The sequence below is a fragment of the Paroedura picta genome, chromosome 7 (assembly GCF_049243985.1).
Source record: "Paroedura picta isolate Pp20150507F chromosome 7, Ppicta_v3.0, whole genome shotgun sequence".
NCBI classification, from domain to species: domain Eukaryota; kingdom Metazoa; phylum Chordata; class Lepidosauria; order Squamata; family Gekkonidae; genus Paroedura; species Paroedura picta.
Window position 1 is genome coordinate 61,787,311 of NC_135375.1, and position 10,921 is coordinate 61,798,231.

Below are 10,921 nucleotides of genomic sequence, written 5' to 3' on the forward strand. Positions count from 1 at the left end.
CTGAGCCTCTGATGGCCACCACGGCAAGACAGGGAACATGGAAGAATCTACATTCCCTTGCTGTTGGTCATCAGGGGCCCTAACATAGGCCATGGCTAGGAGGGGGCCTGGACAGTGCCGACATCATGTGTAAGCAGTAATTAGCCCTGCTGGCATGCAGGCACCAGCCCGCGTTTACCAGCCTGTGCATAATCGGTCAATTGGAGCAATTCTAACAATGTCTAATTAAGTTCTATTTTATTCAGTGGGGCGTACTCCAAGCAAACTGGTTTTTAGGATGACAGCCTGAGCTTGCCAATATATTTTAATTCTGTAAGACTTTCTCTTATGTCTTATATCTGCAGTACTTTGACATGCTTTTCTTGTTGAATTCAGTGGAGTGTTTTGCTGAATAAATATTCACAGGATTGTTTTGCAAGCAAGTTTATTTTAGAAATTTTGTGTTTTGTTTAAGTTAAAAAAACATATTTGTCATTAAATCCATTTTATATGCAAGCAAGCATACTATACAATGAATACTTTCTTTTAATTTGTCTTCTACTATACATTACCATGTCTTCAAATATTCTAAAGCACCAGGAGAATAAAATACATTTTGCTCTGAACTGGCATACTTTTATCATTTTCTTTCTTGTTCCCTTGAGTATTTGTAATATCTGTAAAAGCAAAACAGTTCACAATTTAAAATGTATTGTTTTTAATCCTCTGGCAGTGGTATTTAATTCTGGCAAAATGCTTAAAATGTAGTAACATGCAGGCTACTCTCATATGGTTACTACCAGTGATCTCATCATCACAGCTAGCATATAGTTGAAAAAGGAAAGAAGTAGCTGTAGCAGCCTGATAGGTTTGATGGAAATTGGAAAACCAGACTTGAATTTTCAGGCACTTTGGACCTGGCTCAGAAAGCTCAGTGGCTGAACTTGCAGGGTCATCATTATGAGCTTACCAGCAAGCATCAATACTAGAATGGAGAAGAGTGCATCTTTTTTTTTGGTGGTTCAGGAAACTGCAAAGGTCTGGCATAGATGGGCCAAGCTTCATTGCATTGTTCAGTAGGTTTGCCAGGCAGTATTTTGCAATTGGCAGGAGGGTAGTGTAGAATCCTGGAAAGGAAAAAAAAGTAAAATAGGACGTTATTCACTTATAGGAAATATTTACCATAGAGATCCTGCTGATTCCTAGATCTGTTTGTAAGTGAAAGGTTAGCTCTAAGAATTATAGCAAACTTTATGGTAAAACCAGAAGTTTTTACCATAAAATTCCCAGTGATTCCTAGAGCTACACTTTTCCCTTTAGGGTAGCTCTAGGAATTTCAGGAACTTTATGGTAAGAACATCCTATAAGTAGGTGAAGGCCAGAGAACATGAGAAGCAGTCAACGGGAATGTGGGTAAGATTATGGGACAGTGTGAGAAGAGATCTATTAGGATGCCCCTTGACTGATGGCAACTGAATACTTATTTCTAGAGATGTATGAAGTAGATGAGGACTTATATTTCTTTTGAATTTTTCTCCTGCTCCTGGAAGCAGCTGTGGGAAAAGGGGAATTGGGATGAGGCTTAGAATCCCTACTTTTCTTTGCCAGTGTGGTATAGCAATTATAGTTTAGACTAGGATTGGGGATACCCAAGGTTGTTATGAGGATAAAATGAAGGGTTCTCATGCGGAAGAAAAATGGGATATAAAGAAATACATGGGTAAATAAATAAAGCCTGGGCAATGGTTTGAGCCTTTATGAAGGACTCTCTCTATTTCCCCCCTCCCTCTTACCCACTCAGCCTGGTACCAGTTCTATATTTTATTGTAGGTAAAAGATCACGCAGCAAAGCAAGCAGCACTTCTTCATATACAAGAGACAAGAGAAAGTAATCTCAGTTCCCAATATAGAACTGAGACCAATTTCTAATAACTGACTGGCCATTTAGAAGTTTGTAATCATTTCCTTGGTAAAGAATTATCATATGGCTGTATTTGGATGTGTGCCACAGTTTACTAATTTAACAGAATTAATTCCCACTGTCATGTAGAGAGTTCTTAGTCTGAGGAAGAGTGCTTGCACTCGAAAGCTCACGCCTTGAATAAATCTTTGTTGGTCTTAAAGCTGCTACTGGAATCTGATTCTGTTCCTGAGGAGCAGATTAAATAAAAGAGTAAGGGCTGGTGGGTAGGAATTAGGGCGGGCTCTGTCCGGGATAAAAACTTGGATATCACTGCTCGGTCAGAACAGTTTTATCAGTGCTGTGGCGAGCTGGCTGCATGTGGGGGAGTGCAGAATCAAACCCAGCATGCCAGATTAGAAGACTGCAGTCCTAACCACTACACCAAACTGGCTCTTTAGGAAGGGTGCATTCTATAGCTTTATATTCCACAGAGGTCTCTCCTCGAAACCCATCTTCCCTTGACTACACTCCCTAAATCTCAAGGAATTTCTCAATCTGGAGTTGGCAAGCCTAGTTTGGGTTATTTGTTCTATGATTTTACTTGCTCTATGTTTTGGCTTCCTTTCTTATTTATTTATTTGGATTTATTTATTTGGATTTTTATACTGCCCATTCTTTACAGCTCTGGGCGGTTGATTAATAAGTTGCTTTGCATAGGTTTTCTTTTGGGGCAAAATCATTTGCAAAATTATATCATACTAGCTTCAAAACCCTTTCCTAAGAACGGGCCCTGAAATGGTCCCCTCCCCTGGCCCCTGGCCAGGCAGCTTAAGGTGGCTTTGGGTTGCACCTCGCAGCCAAATCAAGTGGGACAGGCGAGGGCTGGGCAGCTTGTTAGCAGGCCCAAGACAGAGCTCCTATCAGGCAGTCAGCAGGCTGGGAGGCTCTCATCAGCAGGCCCTAGTAGGCCACAAGGCCCTTGTTAGCAAGCCCTCCACCACGACCCTTTGCCCAGGGCACTCTCCCCTTACCTGCTGCTGGCTCCAGGCACTGAGGCATCTGAGATCTTGAGAGCAAAGAAGCTAGAGTCCAGGGATGGAGGGTGGGAGCCACAGGGGCAGGACCAATCAGGACAAAGCTGGCTGCACTGTGATTGGCCCTATTCCAACTTGGACAGTCGGACACGTCCCACCCCCTTAGGCTGTTTCAGAAATATATATATACAACAATTATATTATTATTATTATTATTATTATTATTATTAGTAGTAGTAGTAGTAGTAGTAGTAGTAGATTTCTAGCCTGCCGCTCCCCTGAGGCTCGCGGCGGGTAACAACATGTAGAACCCCCATAAAACCCCTAGTACATAAAACACTTAAAACAATCCCCAACCCACCTGACCCACCCTACCTGATGGCGGCGGAACTATCCGAAAAACCAGGGGTCACTGCTGATGTAGATGTAAAGGGGGGGCCCAATCTAAAAAGGGGGGGCGCTGGCCTCAACCATAGGCCTGGCGGAAGAGCTCCATTTTGCAGGCCCTGCGGAAGGATGGCAAATCCCACCGGGCCCGCAGCTCCTCCGGGAGCTCATTCCACCAGGCGGGGGCCAGGACCAAAAAGGCCCTGGCCCTGGTCGAGGCCAGACGCGCCTCCCGGGGGCCAGGAACCACCAATAAATTAGTCCCCGCTGAGCATAACGCCTGGTGGGGAGCATAAGGCGTCAGGCGGTCCCTCAAGTATGTGGGTCTCAGACCGCGGAGGGCCTTAAAGGTTAAAACCAAAACTTTGAACTTGATCCAGCTAGCAATCGGTAGCCAATGCAGCTGCCTCAGCACAGGCTGGACATGGGCCCTCCAAGCTGTTCCTGTGAGGACCCGAGCAGCCACATTTTGTACCAGCTATAATTTCCGGATCAGGTGCAGGGGTAGGCCCGTGTAGAGCGAGTTACAGAAATCTATTCTGGAGGTAACCGTCGCATGGATCACAGTGGCTAGGTGGTCAGGAGACAGGTAGGGCGCTAGTAGCTGGGCCTGACAGAAATGGAGAAAAGCCAGGCCCGCTACTTTCTTGACCTGGGCCTCCAGTGTTAACGAGGCATCCAAGGTCACCCCCAAATTCCTTGCCTGGGGTGCAATGGTCAGTTGTGTTCCGGCCAAGGTGGGTAATTGCGCTTCCTGATCTGATCCCTTTTCCCCAAACCACAGGGCAGGGTTGAGTTTCAGATGACTCTGCTTGAGCCATCCAGCTACGGCTTCCAAACATCTGGCAAATGGATCCGGGGGGGAATCCGGGCGGCTGTACAATGGATAAGGATTACTTATAACTTCTTACTGAAGCAGAGTACAGAAGCTTAAAGAGCAGTTAGAAAAGCAGCATATTACAAGCCTCTTTGGCTGTGTTGCAAGCTGACTACATCCCACACATCAGCAGATAGAGAGGGCAGAGAGCTTAAAAGGTTACTCTTCCTTTCTTGGGCAAAGCACACACAGATCTGCTCTGCCTGAAGAAAGAGGAAGTGGGCAGGAGCCCATCTTAAACAAAGCAATCCCTAGATTACAGGACTCAGAATTGCCTGCAACCTCTCCAATGACCACAGGAAGCCACTAGTGAGCACACAGGTACAGCTCAGCTGCTAAATAGCTTAACAGCCCTTCAAAGCTAACTTCATAAAGTTAGAGTCCAGTAACACTTTTAAGACCAAATCAAGGCGTGAGCTTTCGAGTGCAAGCACCCTTTGTCAGACTATGATTGTGCTACTTCAGACCAACACGGCTACTCATTTGAATCTATTCATAAAATTACTTGCTGATTGCAATTTCAAAGGTTTCCCTGGAAGGTGGAAACTGCTTTGATGGGATGGGGGGGGGGAGTCAATAACATGCTCATTTCCTTTTCAGAGCATGTATAGGAAGTAGGAGGAGATAGAGTATTGTCAGGTTTCCATTCAGAGCAAAAACATGTCCATTTGCTTCTTTCTTTTTCACACAGTGTTGCAAATTCACCTGGAGAGAAAAAAGTACTGCCTCTTTTAGGATATTATTTACTTCCATGTTATGAAAAGGGACCCATTTTATACATTAAGCCAGGACACTCTGCTTCTGCTCTATTGATAACCCAACCTTCACACATAGAAAGAGGAGAGAAACTGCTGTAGAAGCTTTAATGGGAAAAATACAAAAATGATTGCAGCAGCACAGGGGGCATAGAACTACTTGCTTGGAGAGTGACTTGCCACTTCTGAGTGACCTTTTGCCCATCCCTGTTCTAAACTCTTAACATTAAATCCTTAACAAGCTGCTACAAGAGTTATATGTGTGAGTGAACATGCAAATCAGTCATCTTACCTGTTGCAGTGTGATGCTATTTTAGTTATTGCTTTGAACATGTAGCCCAAAATATTGTACTTGATTTATTTGTTTTGCTTTGTTGTTATACATGGACATATCACTTGGTAGAACTTGTAAACAAATTAAGTGACTGGGCTCTACCCCTTGACTCTAATGGGTGTGTGCATGGGCTGTGGATCAAACTGAGCCATGGGTGAGCTTGATCTCTAATAAATTAGGATTTTTCAAAAGGAAATGGGTGAGTCATAAGGAAAATGGAGCAGGACTCTTCAAATGCCTGGTAGGGTTAACTGTAACCTTTTCCCTATGCCTTTCAGCAGGAAAACAGTGCAAAGTAAGGTCATCATTTGAAGCTGTCAGCAGCCTCTATTGACTAATTATGGCAATTGTAACAAGAGACAGCAATTGGCTCATAACTGCCCCATCATTATGAACATTAATTTATTTAAAATTCCTTTTTCAGAGATCAAATATTTGCACTATTTTTATTTTCCCTTCTTCAAATGAATTCAAAGCCCTATAAATTATTATCTGCCCCTTTTATCATGACAACACTCTGTGAAGTACATTAGGTTATGATGACTTGTTACATTCCTAGTGCTGTGACTGCTTATATAGAACAAACAAGCAGCAAGTGATCCTTCCTTAGTGTTGCCAACTACCCACTGGAAAATCCATGAAAATTTTGGGGTGGAGCCTGGGGAAGATGAGGCTGGGGAAAGGGACAGACCTCAGCAGCATATAAATCCATAGAGTCCACTTTTCAAAAACAAATTGATGAAGTTGCCAGCTTCAATATTCTTTTCATGTGATTCTGCTTAGGTTCCCCTTTAGGAGTAGATTAGAAGCTATAGTACTTATACAAGCATTGAATAAATGGAGCCTTAAGAAGTATCTCTCTCAAGTAAACAGAAAGCATGAGATCAATATAAAAGTAGTTTAGGGATCCAATGGAGCTGCATACAAATCTTGAAAACTCAGCATTGTAAGGATGGAATGGTGATCACATCCACTTCTCTCCCTTATAAACAGGACCTTCCCTTTGTTTCTTCTTTCTTTGCTGAGCAGCCCCTATATCTATTTTCTTCATATCAGTTTGTCTAAAGCTGTCCCACCCTGACACTATTATATACTAGGGGCAAAGCCCAGCACACCCAGGAATACACCAGGTGCTAGGATGCAGGCTTGCAGGCAGGCAGAAAGGAAGAAAGGAAGAAATTAGACATGAGGAAGGGAGGAAGTTCTAAAAAGAGTAAAAGGCAGAAATAAAGTTAGAAATGAAAAACAGAAGGGGGAAAAGGGAAGTATAGAAAGGAAGAAAAAAGAAAAAAGAAAAAATAGGGAGGGAGGGAGGGAAGGAGGAAGAAAAACGCAGAAGGAATGGAAGTTAGACAAGAAAAGGGAGGGATGGAAAATGAAAGAAAAAAAAGAAAGAAATTAGTCAGAAAGATAGAGAGGGAGGGAGTAAATAAGGAATGAAAGGAGATAAAGGAACTCTCTCCACGTTCTCCCCACTTGGGAGCATGAGGGGGCACAGACCAGCTGGGTTGGCCTCTTTCCTGGGGCTTGCACTTCCTTTCCTAGGTCTTGCACGCCCCACCTTCACTTGGGTGGGAGCATGGATGGTGCAGATCAGTTTTGTGGGCCTCTTGTGGCCATATGAAGCATTTTTACGGTATTGTACACCAGTGGTCCCCAACCTTTTTTAGGCTGGGGACCGGCAGGGCAACTGCCCTGCCCGCGCATCATGCATGTGCAGCCGGGCTGCAAATGCACGCATGCGCCATGTGCAGCCAAAATCACGCATGCATGGCACTTTCACGCATGCGTGATTTTGGCCGCACATGGTGCATGTGAGCATGCGCGGCCTGGCTGTTCATGCACAATGCGCGGGTGCGGCCCTGATTCCCTCTCCCCCCTCCCGCAGTAAGAAGTTTCCGGGCCGCAAGCTTGCGGCCTGGGAAGTTTTTTACTGTGGGGGGGGCGGGGAGAGGGAACCGCGGCCTGGCGCCATGGCCTTCGTGGCCTGGCACCGGGCCGCAGCCCGCAGGTTGGGGATCACTGTTGTACACCATGCCCCCAATCAAGTGGGAACATGGTGAGCTGCAGAACAGCTGTGCTGGCCTCTTTGGGGCTGTGCATAGCCTTTCCTGGGTCTCACATACCCCACCGCTACTTGGTTGGCAGCATGGTGGGGCACAGAATGGCTGTACATGCCTCTTTAGGGTAGTGCAGTCTTCCTTGCATATTTCACATCATCTCTTGGCTTGGGTGGCAGGTCAGGAAGAGGCATTTCTGAGGCCTTCCAGGCTTTTCGCAGACCCAGATGGGCATACCAATGTGAGCCAGTTGGGCCAGGGGGTGGGCATTCTGGGGGCCTTCCCAGTAAGGGGGCTGGGTTGGGCTGGTGGAGGGCTTTTGCAGGGCCTTCCAAAGTTGAGTGGGCAGCTCCAAGCCTCTTCATGACACTGTGGGCCCCATCCTGCTGGTGGGCAGCCATTTCCTGGCCTCCTGCCTACATCCCTAGGATCTTGGACCAGCAGGTGGCCTTAGAGGCAACACTGGCTTCCCTGGGGCTGGCCTATATCTCAGCCTCTTTCTCCCTCCCTCCCTCCCAGCTACCCTGCTCGGCCAGCTTTCCTGGGGGGGGGGGGAATGGGCCAGCACAGCTGCTGGCTCTTCTGGAAGTGGGTGGAGTAGGAGGCAGTTGGGGGACAGGACATCCCGTACCTGATTGGTCCTCTGTGTTTGAGTGAGCCCTGGAAGGCCAATCAGGTAGGCTGTGCATCATTCCCAATGTACAACTTTCAGTTTTATAATGCTTACTGGTGATTTTAATGCTGGCCAAACCCAGAGAATTGATGGAAGAGACATAAAACACCTTATCTTCTATTTCTAAAATGGCTCATGTGAGGCTTTTGGAAGTTTAAAATAGCATATATTATTAAACTTAGAGGAGAAAATATCAGGAACGGGAATCAGGGGTAGGATGTATGGCTTGAACGCATGACTAACTCCAGATAATTTGTTGTCAAGTAGTGAGTGTTTCTGCTTTTCTACAAGGTCTTTGAAACTCTGAGGAGATGGGCTTTCTTTTGAGTTTCTGCTTTAACTTTCAAGCAGAGATTTCTGAGTTTCACTGACCCTTCTTGTTCTAAAAGTAAGGACATACAACAAAGTCCCCAAATTTCTTCTCTACACAAACCACTGATCATTTTTCATTTTAGAGCTATTTCCATTTCCATTGGGCAGGGATTACTTCACTTACCTAAATGTAGCTTGAATGGGGATCCTCATTGATCTACCATTCTTTCTGACACTTTCCCAGCCTGCAGTCAATGTTAAACTGTCTCTTCTTCAACTGTCAGTACCTAACTGTCATTTCTTAACTGATGATCTCCACAGAATTCTGTTTCAACAACCTGTCATTCAAAGGCTCTCAAATTTATGAGGCATTAACCATTGACAGTCCATCATAGTTGGCTTATTATCTTAAAGTTGAAGTCAGTTACGTTTTTCATAGGTGATCTAAAATTGGGCAAGGGATGCTCCTAATACTTCCCTTTAAAATTCAGTAATATTTATATGTAGCTAATGTTTATCTGTTCAAGGATAACCCAAATATAGAAGAGAAGGAAATTTACACAGGAAATTCAAAAATATTTCTACAATTCTTTAAATTATACTTTCAGACTTTTAGGATTAGTTCAAGAAGAAACTTTTTTCTCCTACAAACTTGATACTTGGGAACCTTGACAGGAATAGAAATGTAGAAAATTGTTGATACTCAAATGAGATTTTGAGATGGTATGCTGATCTGGTTCCCATAACAATTCAACTTTTTTGGGGGGGGCATTCACTAAAGGCTGATAATTTCAGTTATCTATGTATAATAGAAAACAGTAGAGGTTCATTACTGCATCTGTGCAGAGAGTCACATCTTTTATTTATTCCTATTTCTCATGTAGATTAAATAAGAAATAAAACGAATGGTTAAGATTTGCATTTACGTGATGTGATAAAATTGCATTTCAAAATAATACAAAGCTAACTGAATGATTAATTTGATAGTTCCACATTACAGTTAAAGAGGCATATAAGGGCCTCAGGAATTGAGATGGTTATATAGTTACTGAATGCATTGGGAAATAACTCTTTACATTAATTATGATCATGGTATGTGCTAAAACAGTGTTTCCAATTCTTTTAAAAATATTTTGAAGTTTTAAAAGTAGGGAAAAGTGCAGACATTTGTCAAGTTAGTTGACATAAGCAAAAGTGACTCCATATCATACCTCTTTGCCTTTTTTTGTGGAACATAGATTTAATCTATGTTTAATGATATGTTTCTCTGAACAAGAATAACTCATTATTATTATGGCAACTGCAGTGGGAAACAGAATCCATGTAGTACCAGTACACATGATGCATTTCTCCACAAAAGCTGGGAATGGGAGGCACCGTGTAAACAGTATTTCCCTCTGCAAATCATGCTACTAATCTTGACATCTATCTAGATATTTTCCTGTTCTACCACTAATGTGGCTGAATGGTTACCTTGAAAATCAAGTCAACATTCACATGCACTGATTATAAAACAGCCAATGTCATAATGCTCTCAAACAAATCTGTGATGCAGCCTCATTTGGGTAGTTTGTATAGTTGTGATTACTGAATGAAAAAAAATGGAGAGCTGGGAAATTTCAAAAGAAAGGCATTGGAGAGCCTTTCAGATAAGGAAAGGGTATAGAATTCGGCATTTTTAATTTTGGGAAAAGATGATTAGTGGAAGGCAAAATGATGATGATGTTATCCGTTCAGTTGTGCCCGACCCTTGGTGATTCTACAGGAAAGTTTCTGCCATACGTTTCTGTCAATGACTGCTTTATTTTAGTTGGTTCATGGTCATCCCTGTATCGGCTTTGATTGTGTCAAGCCAACGGATCTTTTGGCAACCACATTTCCTTTTGCCACTGATGATGCCGATCATTAATGATTTCTCCAATGAGTTTGATTGCATGATGTGTCCAAAGTAAGTGAGATTTAGCAGCATTCGTCTCCAACACCGTAATTCGAAAGCATCTATTCTCCTCCTGTTTTCCTTCTTCAGGGTCCAGCTTTCACATCCATAGCTTGCTATGGGGAAAACAATGGCATTGACGCTGGCACTTTGTATATAGGCTGATATCTCTGCTTTAATATTCAGTTTATACTTAACATTGCATTCTGGCCCAGTATTATTCGCCGTTTGATTTCACAGCTGCATCCACCACTTGGAGTGATTATAGAACCAAGAAAGATGAAATCATCGATACATTCAATGTTCTCATTGTCAATCATGACTTTGGTGCTACTGCCAGTAGTTGATATGATCTTGGTCTTTTTGATATTTAGCTATAGACCCATCTTTTCACTATCTTCTTTTAGTCTCTTTAACAGGGTCTTCAGTTTATAATACTGTGCTTACAGACTGATTATGCATGGGCCAGGTAGTCTGGGGTGGTGGCGGCAGGGAAGCGGGGCTACCCCAATTGTGCATGATGCTGTTGTCAAACTGGTCCCGGCCCAGAACAGGGACCTGGATAGCCTGCAGTAAGGGAATTCTTCTGCATTTCCCATGATGCTGCGGTCACCATCTGCAGCCCTGCAGGGCTGGCCCCATGCATAATGGAAGAGCTGGGCCCAAAGTGT

At 43.6% G+C, this 10,921-nt stretch overlaps 1 long non-coding RNA gene across 1 annotated transcript; it reads right to left on the reverse strand.

Moving 5' to 3' along the window:
- Positions 1-423: 423 nt before the first annotated feature.
- LOC143841808 (uncharacterized) lies at positions 424-8,584 on the reverse strand. The gene is made up of 3 exons (XR_013232851.1): positions 8,499-8,584; positions 950-1,106; positions 424-656 (listed from the first exon to the last, which is right to left on the reverse strand). It is a non-coding gene; the product is annotated as an uncharacterized LOC143841808 (long non-coding RNA).
- Between the last annotated feature and the right edge of the window lie 2,337 nt (positions 8,585-10,921).